Genomic DNA, 22,013 nt, shown 5'->3' on the forward strand with positions numbered 1-22,013 from the left:
TGCATAACGTGAGATGAAGGAGACATTGGGCATCTATAATTGGCAACTCTTTGGGTAGCAACACTTTGGGTGTACCTGAAGCATGAGGGATGAGGGAGCAGACATAACAGCTCTCATTTGTTGTTTGTTTAGCTGTAGCACTCATATCCGCATACCATTTATTTGTCTGGTGGGGGTGTCGTGGGTCTTCCATTTTATCTAGTCCTAACCCATAGTACTCATCATACCTTCTTCCCCCCGCGTCCCTTCTTCGTCTGTTGTTCTTGTTCCTCATGTACTTCCCAACTTCCTGGGCGAGGGATAAAATAGACCCCCCTTTCTCATTCCCGCTCCCCTTTGGCCATGCATCATATAATATTTCGTGTATTACTAGCAGTTTTTCCTTTTTGTCCCTGACATTATCTTGCAGGTTGTTTTTTAGTATGGGGGCAGGCTGGCTGGTGGGGGTGTTGTACAACCATGATGTGGCAGACGGGTTTCGGTCATTTAAACTGCGGGCATTGTAATTAGATATCCCTGGTGGAGACACTGTGTTGTTTTGCACTCCACCCTGTGGCTCTTTCTTTTGTAAGATGACAGCACTGGATGGTGTGGTATGATAACCCCATACAAGTTTAGTTCCGTCCCATACCAGAAAATCACCTTCCCTCGTATTGGCACTTGCAGTTGCATTGGTCTCAGTAGTGCTATTAATCCCTCCCCCCTCGTTCATCTCGATAGGGATGAACGCTACAAACCAATATGTAACCAGGCCAAACATTAGTATAAAAAAACAACGTAATGCACGCTGATAATCCACATTCCTACGAATATCTGCATCTTTCATGTAATAATTCTCTCATTCTACTAATTCTATCCGTTGCAGGCAGCCCGTTAGATGCCATGGTAGCTCCTGTTTGAGATATAAAAGTGCATTAAGTGCATGCATGAAAACATTTTGCTGGCACCATCAGTGCCAATATATACGTTGACGGGGAATGGAAGTGGGTAGGGTTGCAGGGAAGGGTATTCACAGATAAGGGTGTAAAACACGTCATAATTTGATCACTTCATTGATTGCATATAAGTTTTCAGGATAAAAAAGGAAAAAATTTTATTTTTTATTTTTCTTCATTAACATCTTAAAAAGAATGCAATTATACTCATCAGTCATTTTCCCATTCAGGCCCAGCACTAACACACATACACAAGTCCGTTTTCAGACACTCTGCTCAGTTGCATCATTTGCTTTTGTCTGTACCTCCTCATCTACCTCCTCTTGCACATTACTATATGCTTTTCGTACATCTGTCAAGTGCACCCAGTACCTCAAGCCCTTTACTTTCACTGCCGTGGGCGTGCAGAACACTACCTCGTACGGGCCATGGAACCGTGGTGCATTCCATCGACGCACAAAACTTCTGACATAAATTGAGTCACCCGGCATCAGCTGTAGCTGTTGTTCAGGCACCGTGGCAGACCCTGCTGTGTTTCCCCCCTCTCTAGTGAAAGGTGGAGAGAGCTGCTTTGATATCGCGCGTGCTGCCCTTGTCAGTTTCTTCAAATAGTCTGTAAACTCATCCCCCAATATCGCAGCGCTTCTGTGTGCATCTGAGTGTTCGCGCAGTGGAGAGTGTGCTGTGCACATTCGTCTCCCAGTCACGATCTCGTGCGGGGACAAATGGTGGTCTTTGCTCGGCTGATTCCTCAGCTCAAATAGCGCAAGGAGCAGACAGTAAATCCAATTCTTTTTAAGTGAGAAGCATAGTTTCGATAACCTGCCTTTTAACAGTCCATTCATCTTTTCCACTACGCCATTACTTTGAGGATGATAAATCGAACACAACTTGTGTTTTATTCCCAATAATGTAGTGACTTCCTTGAAAAGTTCATTTACAAAATGAGTGCCATTATCTGAGCGAATCACGTCACAAATTCCCCAGCGCGGGAACACTTCCCTCACTAGGAACTTTGCAGCGCTTTTGGCATCAGGTCGTGCACATGGTCCTGCTTTCACCCACCTTGAGAATGGGCATACAACCACAATCGTGTATCGTGCACCATTACACCTTTCCCCCATGTCGGCGTAATCAATATGTAGCTCTCTGAATGGGCCAATGGGTTTTGGAATTGTTCCCCGGAGCATGCGTAATGTCATTCCCGAATTGTATATTTGACATGTTGTGCATTCCATCGCTAATCGGGATACGTGCTCCTGGAGACAGGGCACGAACCATTCTTCCTGTATTTCTGCTGCAATGTGCTGTTTGGTATTGTGTGCAGGGAAGTGTAGCTGTTGAAACGCAATTTCCAACAACCTTATTGGCATTACCACTTTCCCTGAGTTGCTTTGTCGCCACAATAAGTCTGTTGCCGATTTGCTGCACCCTCGTTTTGTCCACATCAATTTTTCGTCTGCACTAGCTCCTTCCAGTAATTCTAGTATTTGTGATATAGGCATCATGCTGTAGCCTTCTGGGAGCTCTTCGTTTGTCTTGTGCTGCAACATGTACACACCTGCTTCATATTTCTGAAAATAGGAAGCCTCCTTGGCGGCAGCATCCGCTGCCGCGTTTCCCAAAGACACAACGTCTGTGTTGGATGTATGTGCTTGGCACTTCACTATTGCTACTGCAGTAGGGTTTTGTAGGGCCTCAATTAACTCTTTCAACAATTCTGCATGTTGTACTGGTGTTCCGTCTGCCCGTCGAAATCCCCTACGCCCCCATCTTGCTAGACCTCCATGTACTGTCGTCATGTAAGCTGAGTCTGTCTATATTGTCACTGCGCAACCTTTTGCTGCATGTAGTGCTTCTATGAGCGCAATCAGTTCTGCTGCTTGTGCGGAGTAATGTGATGGGAGGCGGTACTGTACTAGTGTTTCATACTCACCGTCTTCTAACCTCACTACTGCCAAACCAACATGTTTTTCTCCCGTGTCCACGTCAATCGATGCAGACCCATCCACGAAGTACACTTCCCCCTCGCTCAGAGCGTTCTCACACACCACTGTGTCCTCCCCTCTTTCTCCTGTGTAAGTAGCACAATTGTGGTCCTGCATGTCCTCTAGTGTGCACGCTTCTGTAATAAATGTGGCAGGGTTCACTGTCTTGCATCTCACCACATGGATATAGGCGCTGGACAATATGATCTCATAGGCTGTCGCCCGCTGTGTTGTCAGTGTGCTTTTTGACCTCTCAAGTATTGCAAATAATGAATGTTCCACAAACAATGTCACAGGGCAACCCATTACTATTGTGGCACTTTTCTCAATCGCGAACGCGGCTGCAGCGAGTGATTGCTCGCACGCGAAATGGCCTTGCATCACGGCATCTAAAGTGCCACTATAGTAAGCCAGAGGCTTGTGTCCTAGGGACGTCTTTTGTGTCAGAACAGCTGTCATGAGTGTTCCCTTGCAGTGTGAGAATAGGTAAAATTTGCGTCCATAATCAGGATTTGCTAGCACTGGAGCGCTTGAAATTAACTCTTTTAATGATTGAAATGATGCGCTCATTTCTTCTGACCATTCTATTTTTTTGTTCTCCTGTTGTGCTTCCTTGAGTGCTTGTAGGAGGGGCCTCGTGTATGCTGCATAGTCTAATATCCATGCTCGGCAATAGTTGCACATTCCCAAGAATTTCTGCATGTCTTTCACTGTTGTGGGTTCTCCCACTGATCTTATTGCTTCTACCCTGTCGGGGATTATTCTTTTTCCATCTTTTGATATCAGCTGTCCCAAGTATAAGACCTCTGTCATGCAGTACTGTAACTTTCCCTTGTCTACCTTGTACCCCTTGTTGGCCAATAGTGTTAGGAGTGTTGTTGAATCCTTTCTGCATGTTTCCTGGTCTTGTGCACACACTAGTAAATCATCTACGTACTGAATGATTGTACTCTCAACTGATAGATTTCCCAAGTCTTCATGCAATATGCGGTTGAATATGCTTGGGCTCTCACAGTATCCCTGTGGTAATCTGCAATGTTCATATCTCTTACCCCCAGTGTAAATGCTGTCAGGTATCTACTCTCTTCAGCCAGAGGGATTGAGAAAAATGCGTTTTTCAAGTCTACTACTGTGAAGTGTGATGCCGCTTTCGGGATACTGCATAATATTGATGCAGGGTTCGGGACCAAAGGGAACTCTTTCTGAATTACATCATTTAGGGGGCGTAAATCCTGTATCATCCTCCAAGACCCTCCCTTTGCTTTTTTGATTGGATAAATACATGTGTTACATGGGGAGTTTGAAGGCACTATTATCCCTTGTGCTAGTAGTGCATTTATTGTCTCTTTTATCCCTTCTTCAGCTTTGCGGGACAATGGATACTGTTTCACTCGGGGTAAAATTGCTCCTTGCTTTAGTTTTATTACCACAGGTTGTACTCCATGCAACAGCCCTACATCATGGGGGCCTGTTGTCCACAAATTATTTGCTACCAGTCTCATGTCATCATCAAAAAATGACGGCGGTGCTCCTACCACTGCCATCAGTTGAGCGGGGATTTCCCTAGCTTCAATCAAAATGTCACAGGGCATCGCTATTTCCATTACAATTTCACCACCCCCCTCTGCATCTGAAAAAAGATCCTCGTCTGTTAAGTCTCTTAGGGCGATGTTGGTATTCGTACACAGTACTGTACGCCACTCACATCCTTCCATATCTAATCCAATCACAGCAATCCTTTTCGCTGATACCTGTACAGCGTGCAAGTCTAATGATACCACTGACCCTGGTGCTGTGTCGGGGCGCACTATGGGGCGGAAGAGGAACTCTGCTGGAATCCTCCAGTCCATTTTTCTCAGCTCTGGAATTACTAGGGCCAATGTCTTTAGCCCTTCGATGAACATTTCCTCATTTTCCGGCAACCCCCGTACTTCTTGTGTGGTTGTGTGGGCTTGTACTACCAACATTGTACGCAATGGGCATATTCCGGGTGTTGAACACACTATACCTCTCTCAGTGAATGATATGGTCATGTTTAGTTTACTCAGGAGATCCCTCCCTAATAAATGTATTGGTGAGTGTTCATAATACAGCAAAGGTGTCTTTACAGTCTTACCCCCCACTGTTACATCCAATGGTTCTGTGTAAGGAACTTCAATTACAGCCCCAGAGAACCCCTGTGTCTCTAACTTCCGGTTAGATAATGGGAACCGGCCCTCTCTAATGCATGATTTCTCCGCTCCCGAATCAACCATGAATATGAACTGCTTGTCTCCTATCTGCGCCCCTACCAATGGTTCCTCTGCTGCATCGTAGGTGGTAGATAGAACTGGACACGCAAGTGTTCTCTGTGGGCTGTCCTATGCGGGGTGTCTCATCGCCCCCCCTTGATTAAAGACACTCCCTGAAACCATTGATACGCCGCTATAGGGTGCTGGTGCGGGGGCCCCGTTTGCTGTTGTCGCAAAAGGGTTGCCTGGCGTATACTGCATATTGTCATTGTTTTGTAGGTGGCTCTGTGTTCTATACTGGTGTCTCTGTTATTGCTCATTATTTCCTTGGCCTGGGTTTATCGGTTGCTGTTGTCCCATCGGAAGACCATATGGGCTCCCTGGGTGAGGATGGCCATAATGTTCTTCCTCTTGGAACCCGTTGTTGGGTCTGCTTCTGCACTCCCTAGAGTAATTCCCCCATCTCCCGCAGTTCCAGCAGCTTCCTTGTGCACCTCTAGGACCCTGCCCTCCATTTCCTCCCATTCCCCCGTACCCCGGTCCACCTCCTCTTCGGCCCCTGTACCCACCTCGTCCCCCTCGAGGGGTCCACTCTTGCCACTGCGGACCCCCGCCTTGCTCCTGCTCGTTCCACTGCCGCTGTCCTGTTCTCGCCCAATTAGTTGCCATCCTTCCTTGTATTGCTATCAGCCCCTCCTCCTCTTCATCTCCCTCCCTGCTGTGTGGGAGCGCGGCTACTGCTGCTGCGACCTTCACCAACTTTGTCTGCACTAGTTTTGCTTCGTCTGCCAATCTCCTCTGCGCCACCTCCTTCTCCCTTTCCTTTATTCGCTTACAATGGTGCACTATTATGCTCTGAATTTCTGGCCATCCCTTCGCTTCAATGCCCGCTATTTTGTCAAGTGCCTTTTGCACCTCTTTTGGGAGCCCTCTTTTTATAATGAAGTAAAATAAAGATGTCGATTGATACCAGGGCGTACCCGTTTCCGCTCTCCACATCTCTTGGACCCGAAAAATATAATCCATAGCCTCCACCCCGTCATTCATTTTACACTGCATTACTGACTGTAAGTCTGGCGTATCTGGAAACGTTTCACGCAAGGCATCTCACACCCTGGCACGCACTGTGTTAAAGGAGGCTCCGTCATGGCGGTCGCAGTCTAATGTTACTCCCGGAAAACCGGCCTTAACCCATACTCTCTCACCCTGATCCCCCCTGCTGATACGAGCAAGCTCTTCACATCTCCTATTGCTAGGGGTACCCCGGCAGTATGTTTCTCAAAAGCGTATATCCACTTACTTGCCCCTCCTGATAACGGGGGCAATAGTTTTAATAAATTGGCTTTATCCATCTGAGCCCATGGGATATAATTCGGCCTCCCTCCTCCCCTATGTATCAATGGGAGCTGTAGCCTTCCTTTTGTCGTTGCATCTACACCTGTTTTGGCTGCTGATGTTCCCAGTGATGCCATTTTCCCCACCCTGTTCCTTAATCGCCCCGTCCACTCATCATCCAGTGTTCTCAGTGAACATGTACCATCCACCCCTTCACTTCCCCCTCCCATTGCCATGCTCAACCTGTCGCTTTCTTCTACATCGTCCCTTATATCACATAGTAGTTCCTCTCTGTCCCCTGTAGGCCTTTCTTCATTATCAATACCTCCCTCTCGTGCCCCTACTTCAATTATTCGTGTCGGTTCTTCCTCAATTCTGAACAGTATCTCACCTTTTTTCCACCCGTCTTCGAGTGTTCTATTCTCACTCGGCACTCTAGACGTGCGCCCTGATCTTGCAGCATTAAGTGCTGTTTGTTCACATATGTCTTTTATCCTTGAGAGCTCATCTTTCGCTATTGAGAGCCTTGATTGTAAATCATCTGTTAGCTTTTCTATGTCCACCCTTTGTGTACTTGTCTGGGCTCGCTCCCTTGTACTTTCATATGGCGGGGGTGCTGTTGGTCGGTGAGGTGTAGTAGTTGTCGGGGGAGGCACATAAGTGGGGTCACTGTACCCCTCTGTGGGCACAGGCTTGTTTAATATCGGGTACAAACTTATTACCTCTATTGGTGGTTCTACATTTGACAATTCTTTAGCATCTTTCTGTATCATCAGTGGATTGTCTGTGGTGGATGGTAGGTCAGGGTTTATTGCTGGTGCTTTAGGAGGTGGTATCTCTTCAAATAACCTCCATAGATCCAATATCTCCCTCCTATTGTGCAACTGCTTCCCCTTGTATTTCAAACAAATGCAGGTGGCCACCATATCCAGAATGCTTTTATCAAATGACCCTCCCTCGGGCCATATCTGGGGTAACCCCTCTCCCTTCAGCTCTGTTGTCCATTGGTCATGATATTTCTTAATCCGCTCCGCGTACCCTGGTAGGTTCTTACAAATATGTGATAAGGGTGTTTCGGCCCCCATCTTTGTGCCCTCCTAGTACCTGTGTGTCTCTGTGTGTCCGCTACTATAAAGTAGATGTATTCCCACTATTATTTTTTTGTTTTCTATTTCACATTCAATAATGGGCTCCCTTGTGCTTTTCCCCCTGCCTGCACAATACAAAACTGGCTGTACACAGTTTCTATTCTATCCTCTTTGGGGGGGGGCACATACAAGAGCAAACCATCAGTGATTTTGACAATATCAACCCGGAAATCCAAAAGGTACCCACTCACTTCACTTTGTCATTTTTGTCTTCAAGAAGCCTTATCCGGCCACACTTACCATGACCATTCAATTACTATGCATTTATAGCCATTTTATACACTCACAGTTCCAAATTCTCTTCTGACGCACACGAGGTGCACACACCTCTCTGTAACACTCTATTCACACTTTAGGCTGCCCTTCCTTTCCTCCCTAGCCGGCTGTCTCTGTCCGTCTTATTCAGATATATTGATGCGTATATATATATATATATATATATATATATATATATATATATATATATATATTTGACCTACTCTTCCCCCTTCTAGTAGAACTCTCTGTTTCTTACTTTCCCCCTAACGTTTTGTGCGGATCTCACCTTTATTTTCCCCCAACCTTAAAGAAAAGAATAGAAAAAAGAAATAGCAGTCACTAATATATTCTCCGTGTCCCCCTTTGCCAGACACTTTTAACTTATTATTCACTTCTTCATATATTCCCAGTACTAGTCAAGATAGCACTATGCAGCGCCGCCTTCCACCCCCTTTCGGAGCTAGGTTCCCGTCACTTTTATCTCTTATTCACCTCTTAATCCTAATGGCCATATGCAAAGAAAAAGCAAAGAAAGTCTAAGATGGTCCTTAGTAGACCTACGTGCCCCCCTTTCTACCCCTCCTCGTTTCCTGTCCTAAATTTCCTCCTCCATCCCCTTTATGATCGCTCGCACTCAATACTCACGTGCCCGTCTTGAACCGATAGTCTCCGAAACTGGGTCCGTCCAGGCAGTGTTGCCGTCAGCTCAACAGTCAGCCCCGGCTCCGGCGAGCGGTACTCAAAGGGGATTTTTCAACCGGGATCCCGTACCCTCTCTCTACTGAGTGCGCACTTCTTAGTGTACCGGTCGCCGTTGGCGGGCAGCCTCCCGGAGCCGGCTCACCGTGCGTATCCCTTTTCGACCGGAGATTCTCGTGCCAAAAGGGGACGGTAATGTTAGGTCGGGAAAGAATAATAATAATAATAATCACGCTTTCGGGGTCACCACTGAAGGCAAGCGTCCCCAACCAGCACGATCCTCCCCGCAATGAGAGACAATGAAGGACTCTCCCAAATCGGGAATAAAGCCAAGACAGAGTGCGGGTGAGCTTAAATGGGAGTTTATCAATCAGAATAGGGCATGCAAAGAACTCTGCAAACTCCGAGAGCGCTCTGTCTGACAATAGCAAAGACAGGCGTATATATTTACAAAAAACGTCATAAGAACCTACATACTATAGGGGGCACAAGTTCGATGGGATTGGGTGGCGATGACTAACTATAGGTGCTGCTGCGATGCGGTTGGCTTTGGCTGGAAGACGTCACTGGTCAGCCTCGTGGGTTGGGCTGGGCCTGGCAGGTTGGCTGATTTCATCCGGGCGGTGTTGTTGTGCCATCGCGGCCAGTGTCAGAGATGAATGTCTTTTCCTGACTTATTTGCCCTAGGCCATGCACACCGCAGTCATTCAGTCATTGCAATATTATCTTCTTTAGTAAATCTTCCAATAGGTTATTCTACAGGTTAATGCAACACAGGGGGAATGCACCTTGTGAGGGGTCTGATGGTAATACGTCAGGACATGGTTACCAGTGTCCTGTTGACCGGGGCCATAGGTCGAGGTGCTAAGCTTCAGGGCCTGGGACGGGCGGTACAGGTCTTTCTGTCTCGTTAGAAGTTGTTATGGATGTGCCGCTGTGTGTTGTCAAAGTGTTGGGTGTCCTGATTGCACAGGGCCATAAGTCTAAGATGATCCGGTGGGTTGTGGGGTTTACGAGGGGGCGCCTTTGGAAGTGTGTGTTCAGGCAGAGGTTTACTGCTGTGCTGTAAATAATGCAGGTGGCGGGCCGCGGCCTTGGGTTCTGCAGAGGGGGCTACAAATCTTTGAAGCGGCTCCAGTCCGGTTGGGGGAGGTGGAGTAGCGCGGCGCGGGCCTCTGCTCTCATGTTTTGGCAGTCCTCGCAGGGTGGGAGGGGGAATGGCCTTGCACATATTCACAAAGGTATCTTCCTCGTGTGTTGCCGACTTTAGGTAAAAACATCACAAACATTTGAACAATCTATAATACTTATTCAAATCACTTTAAAACATGCATTTCAACTTTGCTGGATGTGTCTCGATTATATCCAGTCTGAGCACCTTATTCGTACACTATGTTTTAACAACTACAGTATTTAGTTATATGCATATACATTTGCAGTAAGTGAGGTAGCAGCGAGGTTGGTGGAGTACATAGAAAGGAACCCGCCACTGTACGTGACGGTGGTGGTACATAAGGGGCTTTAGACATACACACATGACAAGTGCATTCTCGCGCATCCTGCACATGACCCCTCCGTATGGTTACATTCGTCTTCTCGTGTACTCTAGCAGCATTAGTTTGGTTATGGCGCAAAACCATGGAGTGTAAGTTTCCCAGTGATACACGTAACAAATAGATCCCTGGAACGCTCCTTCATTACTAGTACCCAACTGCAATGGTGTGGGCTCGCCATTGCTTATATCATGGAAGCATGCTTTCTTATGTTTATACATTTTACAGGTTTTTGTAATATAAGAGATTTTGTGGAGAAAAGCATACTTTGCAAGTGGTCTTGGCATTAATATGTAGAGACCTTCTGCCATCTGATGACCATTTTACTGTTCTTTTCATTGCCCAGGCCTGCTGGCCGGGTCATGCTGGGAGCGATGATACACTGCGGAAGGTGAACTGTTACAATGTTAGTGTATTACGCTAGCTCATGTCCGTCTTGTTCGTGGGAACGGGCTCGCAGCGGATCTGCCATGGTGCTGCGGCGACAGGGATAACTGAAACTTTCCGAAGGTGGGGGCCGCGCTACAGTGCGCTGAGCTCACACCATTTTTAGTAGACAAAATGGTTTCTGAGGCCTAGCTAAATTCAATACGTGCGGGCAATGTCTTCAGCAGGTGAGCCATCCACCACCTGGGCCCTGGTGGTAAGGAGGGGATGCCTGATGAGCCATGGCCCTCACCTGGGGTGGAGGTGTAGGCAAGGGGGGTCTCTTGGACCACTCCTCCCCTACACACCCCAAACCATAAAAGGATGCTTCGTGCCCAAGTTGTTTCAAACCTGATCCAAATTTGTCCATCGGTTTTGGCTGTGTGGAAATGTACCTTTTTTGCCTCTGGGAAATGAATGGGGGCTAGGTAGGACGAAAGTGCCTTTTTTTGTTTGTTGTCTTAATAACTTTTTTTATTTTTTAATAGAATCTTTCCCAATCCTCCCAGTCTGTGGGGTACTGGACGTACAAAGTTGTCTGTAAAATTTCGGCCAAATCCATTACACAAGTCAAATGTTCTTAGCGTTTCATTTTTTCAATTTCCTATGTAACTCCGAATCACCTTAACAATAGGGTGGTGAGCGGCGCCCTTTAATAAAAAAAATAATATAATATATATATACTATATAGACTCGCTGCATATTGGACTTGGAAAGCAAATTCCCCCTAGGACACAACATAGATGAGGAACTATATACATTTCTGGGACAATGACCATCAAGTGTTGGACATCGGTCAAAAGAAAGCTCCCATCTGTTCCCCTAATGGTACATTCTTCCGAGGCTTCCATGGTTCTTGCCAATTTACATTTTTCAATATTGAGATAAAAAATACCACTGGAACCATACAGTCCGTACACACAGAATGATACTCCAATGTTTGCATTTTAAGACAAATTTTTTAAACACCTTTTTAACCTGTTTGTTATTGCTTATTTTTAAAGGGTATTTTACGATTCTTTTATGGAATTGTAGATTGTTTGTGCACTACTATGTTTACACTGATTTTTACATATACACTGTTTTATATAACACACATGCACATTAGAGGTTGGCTTAACAGCATATGCAGAGTTCATGGAAATGTTTTCTGCAACAGAAAGTTGAGGAATTGATAGACTAACATGTGTTCATATTAAAACTGTCCTCCTCTGGCATATATTGGATAATAACGAATTTAATTCAAGTATTACCCAGCTGTACTATGCGATAGTTAATATGAAAGATATATGCCATTTAAAGCAACGTCTCAAATTGAAAGCAAGTGGGTTCGAATTTTAGATCCATACATTGTATACCGCACAGAAATGCGGACAGTTTATTATTCAGGAAACATGCACCAGGCACTTTATTACTTTGAATATTTTTAAACTGATGTATTGGATTGTAGTTTACATCCATATATGCACTACCTATGGGGGCCAGAACACAGACCTTAACCCATAAGTGTTTCTGTTAATAGAGATTTGCTATGGTAAACATGTCCGCTTTAGATTTACTCCGAATGGGTGCATTCCCTCATTCGAGTCCTCTTTCTATTTCAGTGGCAACGAGCGCCATTCCGCTCTGCATGGCTGTTTTAAACTTTATGGGTCCAAGGGAACGAATTGTTGTGATCAAGCGGCAGGAAAAGCCGCGAAACGCGTTAACGTTCCCAACGCGCACATTTTTGCACTTTGGGGAGCCTTAATTTAATGGCTTTTTTAATATGTTTGTGCCGTCCTGTAAGGCACTAATAAAGATTATCTTTTAACACGAACTGGATGTCCGGACCAACTGTTTTGGAGGATTGAAGAGTGCTGCTCAATTTTACCTGATTGCATCAGTGTGAAGAGAAAAAGATATATATATATATATATATATATATATATATATATATATATATATTACACAGCCACGGCAGTGGCTGTGTGGTTATGGTTAAGTTGCTAATCCCATAGGAAGAGCACTGTTTGGGCGGCTTATAACTTTGCTCTCCCTGGACGAATCCTCACCAAACTTTGGAAAAAAGTTTATGGCCCACTCTGATTTTTTTTGCAAAGTTTGGTGAGGTTTGGTCAAGGGGGGGGGCAAAGTTATAGGTGGGGTCCCAAAATGTCTTTTTTTCCCATAAACACCATAGACATAATGAGAAAAACTTTGCTCACGCCTACAGCCCAAACCCCTGGACGGATTTTCACAAAATTTGAGGCAGGAGCGGCGGCTTGGTCCCGAAAGCGTGCTTTTGCTAATTTGGTGTAAATCCGTCCAGTAGTTTTTTTTTAAACGACAAAAATGTAAGTAAAAAAAATGTGTGATATCTATGTCCTCTCCACGGACTCACTTCCCAGTTCAGCACAGTGGTTGTGCTGTCCGTGGACTGGCCTCCGATTGGCCGAAAAATTGGCAGACTTTTGCGTGGCCTGCAGACATCGGGACGCGGCCGTTGATTGGCTGGTGGGAAAACGTGAAATGCGTCGGTTTTCTTGAAGCGCCCGCCATCTTGAATTTGTGGACTTTTTGGGGACCGCGGACAGTGCAGTGATTTTTTTTTTAAAAAAAAGCAGTATTTCACTTGTCAAACTCAACAAACAATCTCTGGGGAGGTGGGGGGATGAGGATGAGATGGGATATGGCCATAAGAAGCCAAAAAACGGGTTGTTTCACCCCTGAAAGCCTGCGAACACTCGAGATGTCCTGGGGCAGTCCTGTGCAGTGGCGTCGCCAGGAATCACATTTAGGAGGGGCACAGAGGGGGCCAAAGACAAAAGTAGGGGGGGCACAGACAAATGTAGGGGGAGAACATGATCACTGCTCATCTTAGGTGGGGGGAACAAGGGGGGGCACAGGATTTCACAGGGGGGCCCTGGCCCCCCCAGGCACCCCCCTAGTGACTGGTCCTGTGATGTTCGGGGACACTTCAGATGTCCTAGGACATCTGTACCTATTTCTGCATTACAGGGTTGGGGAAAAACAGTTTTTGGGTGGCTTATAACTTTTACGCTACTCAGTGAAACTGCATGTAATTTTGCAATTTTATTCTAGGACTAATCCTGAATGGTTTTGCAAAGTTTTGTGGGATTCTGTCAAGAGGGGGCAAAATTAGAGGGGCGGTCCTAAAATATTGTAAAGGCATATAAATGTGTTGTCATTTGACGAATCTGCACAACATTTGGCAAAATGATTTTGGATCTAGATATAAATGGTTTTCTAAAGTTTGGTGGGATTTTCTCAAGAGGGTTGAAATTAGAGGGGGGTCTCAACATTTTTAGGTGGCTTATAACTTTGTTGCTATTTGACGAATGTGGACAAAAGTTTTGAGATAGATTATAGACCCAACCTTCAATGTTTGTGTAAAGACTGAATGGATTTTGTCAAGTGGGGGCTAAGTGATATGACTATTGTATGTATTTATATTTTGACACTTTTTAAAAAATAAAACATGGGCGGGTTTCGAGCAAACTCGTGAGGAGCATTGGCAAGGACATTAAAGCATGATATTGCAAATGTGCCCGTGTTTTATTTTTTGACAAGTGTAATAATGTAGGTACAAAAAATAGTCATATACCTTTGGTGACTGAGGTATAGCCTGTGGCTGTGGGCAGTTGCCAGATTGTCTGGGTCATGGCATAAGGTCATAACGCAGACAATCTGGCTACTGGCCATGACCGCTAGGAACGAAAAATGGTGTTAAAGTGGCTATTTCTACCTGGGACTGGCTATGTGATAAGTTATTCGAAGGTAGGATAGGTTTGAAAGGGAGAAAAAAGTGCTTGTGGTAATATCTTCATTGGGTTTTGCAGGCTGTCATGGCAAGGGAAGAGGTGACAGAGCCCCGCCTTTTCTTTCCATGTTGGCTGTTTTGGAAAAGGAGTTTCCTTCCTACAGCGGGACGACACAGTTGTCCCGCTATAGGAAGAAAAATCTATGTTTTAGCAACCTGGGTTCCCGCTTTGGGGACCAGGGGTGCTAATGGCCTTTATCCCTCATTTCAGGGGCTACTATGGACGATAATGGTCTGTAGCCCTCCTTATTTATTTATTTATAATGCACCAATGCCCGCAAGTATATCAGGCTGTGTGGTTACAGTATTTGTTAAAGAAGATGAAGACAGCTTACTACTCACTGAGAAAGGAATAACCTTTCTGAGAGCATTGCGGTCATTGGATTTGGTGTGGCGGCGCATGGAGGTGGTCCCGTAGGAGTACTCTCCATGTAGTCTGCGACTGAGTGCATAATTGCACTCAGTGCGTTTCACTTTGGTAGCTTTAGCCTTTGGTACACTCCCAACAGTAGAAAAGAACTGGCACACCCATGATTCGATCTCAGTGCTAGAAGTAGGCACTTCCTCTACCTCATCTTCTTTGTCCTCTTCATTGTCTTTTTTTGTTGTGAAGGTCCTCCAGCTGGTGGTGCTGGTGGCTCTTGGGGAGGAGGGATGGCAATAACTGATGCCATTTGTAAGATAAATACCAGTTATGATAAAAGTCTTTCAAGTAGATTGGTAATGGATAATGAGTACGAAAAGGTGTAGGAGGTGTGCAAGGGAAATTTTGAATTTGAAAGTTCCTAGATCAGTAGAAAATGCAGTTCCGAACTGTCCATGAAGGACGGATCTTATTGTGAAGTGCGGACGGGTTCTTGGACACGTCATCATGCCACGCGTTACCGTATGATCATGTGGTACTGTCCGGAAGGTCAGCAATGAAGTCAGATGTTCGCAGACATCTAGGGATGTAAAACTAGTTGAAATAGTTGCAGAAAGTGTATAGAAGTGTTAAAAATGATTCCAGAAGGTGGGAAATGGTAGAGTTCTAAGGTGACACATTGTAAATTGGACACAAATATTGTTATATTTGCTAAGTATGATATTAGTACGTTGTAGGAACATAGCAGGCACTGGTAAAAACCCATGAAATTCACTGAAAAAACGTTGTTAAAGGGACGTTATGGTTAAGTTGGACTGATAAAAACCTATGAAATTCAATGAAAAAACTTTATTAAATGGACGTTATGGTTAAGTTGCACTAAAAAAACCTGTGAAATTCAATGAAAAAAACTTTGTTAAAGGGACGTTATGGTTAAGTTGCACTAATAAAAGCCTATGAAATTCACTGAAAAAACTTTGTTAAAGGGACGTTATGGTTAAGTTGCACTAATAAAAGCCTATGAAATTCACTGAAAAAACTTTGTTAAAGGGACATTATGGCTAAGTTGGACTAATAAAAACCTATGAAATTCAATGAAAAAACTTTGTTAAATGGACGTTATGGTTAAGTTGCACTTAAAAACCTATGAAATTCACTGAAAAAACTTTGTTAAAGGGACGTTATGGTTAATTTGGACTATTAAAAACCTATGAAATTCACTGAAAAAACTTTGTTAAAAAGACGTTATGGTTAAGTTGCACTAATAAAAACCTATGAAATTCCGTAAAAAAAATTTGTACTGGGTGTTAGTCTTAGCAGTGCACGGTGGTGGCACGAGTTATGGTTGCTTATCTTACCATAACTGGTGAATTTCAGGGGTTTTTCGATTTTACTTCTAACCATAACGTCCTTTTAACATTTTTTTGCGGAATTTCATAGGTTTTTATTAGTGCAACTTAACCATAACGTCCCTTTAACAAAGTTTTTTCAGTGAATATATAATATATATATATATTTTTTGGAAACATTCAACCTCAATTACTGTTCATCATAATTGGAAACAGAATCATTAAGGATTGGACAAACAATGCTAGAGCACACGTACCTGTTAAAGTGCAAAAAGCCTTTTAATATTTATTTTTACATAAAAGCAACATTTAAAGTTCCATTAAAACCAACATGGACTTATAAAACAGTGCGTGCATTCTTAACCGTTCACTTATACGGCACGCATTCTCTCCCAAACACAGGGACTTTGTCCGGCGAAAATTGCATAGTGTTAGTCTAGGCTGTATTTTATTTTTACATTTTCTCAAGTCAGTAGATCTACTGAGTCGCATGACTGTCTATTACGGGCCTATAACTTTCATTCGAATAGGCGGCGGCTATTTTAACACGTGTGTGTGTGTGTCAAGGTTACTAACCATGTTAAAATGCCATATCATGTTCAATTATAAAATATAACGGCAAGTATTTTACACAAATTCTGACATCTTTGTGAAATGTGCGTTATTACAATACGTTATTATCTGTTAGTAAGCCCAATTGTCAAATGGCTTATTTGTAATCCTAATCAGTCTGTTACAGTCTAATCCTGCGTGGCTCACTGCATCCTGCACTCTATAAGGCCATAGATGCAGCAGTTGGCTCTACTAAGTAGATAGTGCCACACTGGGCGACAATCTGTCAAAAGGTACTACTGCACTTTGTGGTTATCATTGTTGAAAATGTAAATACTTTGAAAATATTGTATTATTCCTACTGTAGAAGCACTGAGCAGATATCACTTTTGGTTGTTCTCCGTCCAGTAAGGCTTATATATAGACATGAGTCGAATCTACTGAGCACGGAACACTTTCAGACTGATTAGAGCCCACTGGGGATGAACAGTTTGAGCACTTTTTTGTCTGAACCGATAAATTGTATCTCAGTGGGTCACGAGCTTGATAATAGACCGAACCGCTGCATCTATGGCTTCATAGTGTACAGTATGCGGCGAGCAACGCAGTGGATTGATTAGGATTAAAAATAAACCATTTGGTGGCAGGGATCACTAATGGATAATAAGGTATTCCAATAACACACATTCAACAAGTCAGAATTTGTATAAAATGTTTGCGGTTCTATTTTAGAATTGAACATGATTTGCAATTTGAGATGGCTAGTAACACTGACACACTGTTGTGGCCGTGTAAATGATCACACCAGGCAGGGGATTGAGTTAGTGTGCTTTTATTCACACAACACACATAACGCTGTCTCTACACACAAATCACCTCTCAGCATACAGTGCAGTAACTGGTGGCACCATTGATATAGTCCTGCTGGTGGTTCCTGTATTTAAGGTAAGTAGTAGGCCTCTGGCAGGAGGTTGCAAGGGAGAGCGTGGGACAGCCTGTCTTTCCGTGGCATGCCTCGCTCTTAATGCCATGAGCGGGAACCTCCGCTTGTAATCTCGCGGTTGTTCCTGCGGGACTCGGCACAGGACTTTCTAAAGGTCCTTTACTCTACACACACACACATGTTAAAATGACTGCCGTATTAGAATAAAAGTTAAAGGTCCATAAGAGAGAGTCATGTGACTCGGTAGATCAGCTGACCTGAGAAAATTAGGAAATAAAAGACAGCCCAGACTAACACTATGTAAATTTCACGTGTTTGAGATGGAAGGCGTGGCATAGAAGTGAACGGTTAAGAGTGCACGCGCTGTTTTGTAAGTCCATGTTGGTTTTAATTGCACTTTATATGTTGCTTTTATGTAAGAATAAATATTAAAAGCCTATTTGCACTTTAACAGACACGTGTGCTCTAACATTGTTTGTCTAGTCCTTAATGATTCTGTTTACAATTATAGTGAACAGTAATTGAGATTGAATGTTTTCTAAATATGAAACGTTTTTTTCTGCAACTGTAGTTAGATCACTTGCTTTAAGTAGGCAAGTGCACCACATTTGGGAATAGTTATATATATATATATATATATATATATATAATGTCACACAAATGCACACCAACATGCACAGGATTCTCGAAATGCCTATGTTTAAACATGTAGAAAAAATTGGCTTTATTAGAAACGAAAAATCAATGCCCTTGGAAAGAAAAGAACACCAGACACACAAAACGTGACGTGTTTCACGACCAATTGAACGCTTGTTCACACACTTGCAGAGCGCATATCTGTATATATATGTGTGTGTGTATATATATATTTGTTTTTTATTAAATTTCCATAGCACTTTCGCCAAAGTGCTGAACAGGTTTAAAAAAGGACAGTACATCCACTAAAGGTTAACAATCCAAGTAGCTAGTAATCAGTTGAAAAAGAGTGTCAATTAGAAAGGGCGGCCAGGATATGAGTTTTGAGGTTGGTTTGAAAAATGCGTAAGGAGGCAGAGGAACGGATATAGAGAGGGAGAGAATTCCAGTGCTTGGGAGCAAGTAGGGCAAAGGAATGAAAACTAGAGGAAGCACAAGGGGGTTTGGGGACTCAAAGTAAGAACTGGTTCTGTGACCGTAACACCATGTAGAGGGAATACAGTGAATCTGATGAAGAAATATAGAGAGGAGCGAGACCATGGATACACTTAAAGATGATAGACAGCAAGAGGAAAAGAAGACGGGACCCAAAAGAAAGAAGAAACATAGATAGCAAAGGGGAAGTAATAGAAGAGTGAGGAGGAAGAGAAAAGAGGAAGCAAATAGATTAATTAAAAATAGAGCGAAGAGGGGCAACATGGGAGGTGATAAAAGAGGAGGGCAGAGTAGTAGTCGATACGAGAAAAAACAAAAGACGAGATGAGCTTAGTAGCATGAAAGGAGAGAAAAAGGACAAGCACAAAGTATATTGAATAAAGCAAAGTGACACGAGCGGACAGTGTTAGAGATATGCAAGGAAAAGGAAAGAGAGGAGTTAAAGAAAACACCAAGCTCATTAGCTGATGAAGAAAAGAGATGAAGAGGAGGAGGAGGAAAGGAGAGCGAGGGAGGAGGAAGGGGTGAGGGATAGAAGTGGCAAGAAAGAAGAGGACCTAATTCTTTGAGGAATTAAGACGAAAGAAGTTGGACGATATCCATAGTTGAATGCCAGAGAGACAGTAGAGAGTAAGGGGTCCAAAAAGGAGAAGGAGAAGAGGATTTTGCTGTCATTGGCATACAGATGGAATTAGAGGTTATAGGAAGAAGTAAGTGAGGAGAGTAGAAGAGTGTAGAGTGAAAAAAGAAGGGGATCCAGTACAGACCCTTGGGGGACCCCATAGAGAGGAGTACAGAAGAAGAGGCTTTTCCATCCCAAGGGACAGAGTAAGAGCGGTTAGATAGGAAGGAGTGGAATGATTTAACAACAAAACCAGAAAAACCGAGGGAGGTGAGTGTGGAAAGCCAAACCAATTGATCAACAGTATCGAACGATCCAGGAGCATAAGAACAGAGAAGAGTTTAGCATGAGAAGCGTCGAGAAGGGAACTAGAGATGTGTATGAGGGCAGTCTCAGTCGAATGAGACAGACGGAAACCAATTTCAGGAGGAGGAAGAAGTGAGCTAAGATAGAGATAGGAAGAAACCTGGGACTAGAGAGCGCGCTCCAACAGCTTAGAGAGAAAAGGTAGGAGAGATGTAGGATGAAAGTTAACAAGAACAGAAGGATCAAGAGAGATTTTTTTCAGTATTGTGAGAACAAGCTCATGCTTGAATGAAGAGGGAAAACGAGTGGGTGAGAGAAGAGTTAATAAGAGAATTGAGATAAGTGATAGGGTAACAGTAGATTTGAGGAATAACGGAGGGGGGGTGTGGGTCCGAAGGAGAAGCAGTAGGTTGGGCATGAGTAAGCAGGGCGGAGGTGTAGAGGGCAGAAAAGAGTTAAAAAAGGAAGAGAATGAATGGGGCGGAGTACACAGGGCTAAGGATAGGTAGCAGCAAGTGGAAAGGAGGAGCGAAGAGTGATGACTTTAAAGGTGAAGTAATTAGCAAAGTTGGAGAAAGAAAGAGATGAAAGAAGAGAAGGATCACATGGTCGCAGGAAGGAATTTTGTGTAGAAGTTGAAAGAGTTGACAGGGGTTTCGGGAAAGTAATAATATATAAGTTCAGAAGAATAGCATTCTTTGCAGAAAGCAAAGCTAGATTGTTAGAAGAATGCATTGAGGATAGAGCAGAGAAGTCAGTGAGGGACTAGGTCTTTTTCCAGCGCCGCTCATCCTTCCCGAAGATTAGAGCAGAGAGTGGAAAGAGCAAGAGTGAGCCATGGTTGGTGTGGGTTTCATGAGGGGGTATAGGAACAGGAGGGGTAGGTGTCGTCAAGGGTAGACAAAAGGGAGGATTGCAGAGATTTTGATGCATCATCTGGAGAGAGGAGGGAAAACATAGAAATGGGGAAGAGAGGAATAAAGAGAGGAAAGAAAAGAGGAGGAGTTGAAGGATCAGAGATTGTGATGGTAAAAAAGAAGGTTGCGTGGGGAGAAAGGGACGAAGGAAGGGAGAGTGAATGGGAACGAAGGAGATGATCCAATGAATGAGCGGGATAGGCAGTGATTATCCCTGTAGAGGGGGGGTATGGGAATGTAAAGTCAATGGAGGAGCCTAACGGGTGAGAAGGGGGAGAAGAAATAAAGTTTAAATGATAGTCAGTGAGGAACAGAAGGGGAGAATTGAGTAGAGGCAGTAAGAAGTGGAAGGTTAAAAAGTCCAAGGAGAAAGACAGAAGAAGAAAAGATAGCAAAGAATAGTGTTGATCGAGAAAGTAGTAGGGTGTGGCGCCTATCGATAGTAAGGAAAGATGTAGGAAATGGCTTGGATAAGGATTAGAAATGGTATTCAAAGGATGAAAGGGAAGGTAGACCCAAAGGGCTGGGGGTTTGGGGGGGGTAGAATCTAAGAAGAGTGATAGAGAATCCCAGTGCCACCCCCACAACCAGAAGAGCGGTTGGGGGAGGGGGCTGAGCAGTGGAAGTATGAAGGATGGCAGGTGTGGAAGTATTATATGGGGTTACCGAGGTCTCAGTTAGACAAGAAAGTGTAGGTTGAGATTAAAGAAAAGGCCAAGAATGAAATGGGATTTGTTGCAAACAGGACGTTTGTTAAGGAGACCAATGTTAATGAAGGGAAGACAATCAGAAGAGACAGATGGATACACACGGTGTGATTAGAAGTTGGAGGGCAGACAAGTTGAGGGGATAGCCTAGTTGGAATGGGGGAAGGCATAGTGAGTAGCAAGTAGAACGAAAGGTGGGTCAGGTATAGCAGGTGATGGGAGAAGCAAACGGTGCATGATCAGGCACGAACAGGGCCAAACAGGGATAGATACTGCCCTTAAACGGGTTGCCCTTTGGTCGGGACACCCAGGACAGGGATGCCCTGCCGTGGTGGATTAAGACGGGCCAGGCTAAGTTGCGTTACCTTTCAGTTGGCTGTGCCAGGTGGAGGGCAGCAGTGGCAGCACCATCAGCGTCAAGGACGTGAGAGGGAGTGAGGAAAGTCCTAGCGGCAGCGCCGCTGATGAAGAGTCAGGACCTCAGGCGGCAACCCTCTGGGTGGACTGTCCGTACTGAGAGCCGGGGGAAGCAGAGCGAGCTCAGTGCGTACAGCGGTCACATGACCTCACACATGACCAAAGCGGGTGGATGGTGGTGGCAGTAGCAGCATCATGGAGGTGGGAGGGTGTGCCACTGATGTAGGCATCCATATATAGACATAGATACATGTATATTTTTTTTGTTTTAATTATAAGATACTATTTAATGTATATACATATATTTTA

This window comes from Ambystoma mexicanum, chromosome 5q (genome assembly GCF_040938575.1).
Source record: "Ambystoma mexicanum isolate Mex_15411 chromosome 5q, UKY_AmexF1_1, whole genome shotgun sequence".
NCBI lineage: Eukaryota > Metazoa > Chordata > Amphibia > Caudata > Ambystomatidae > Ambystoma > Ambystoma mexicanum.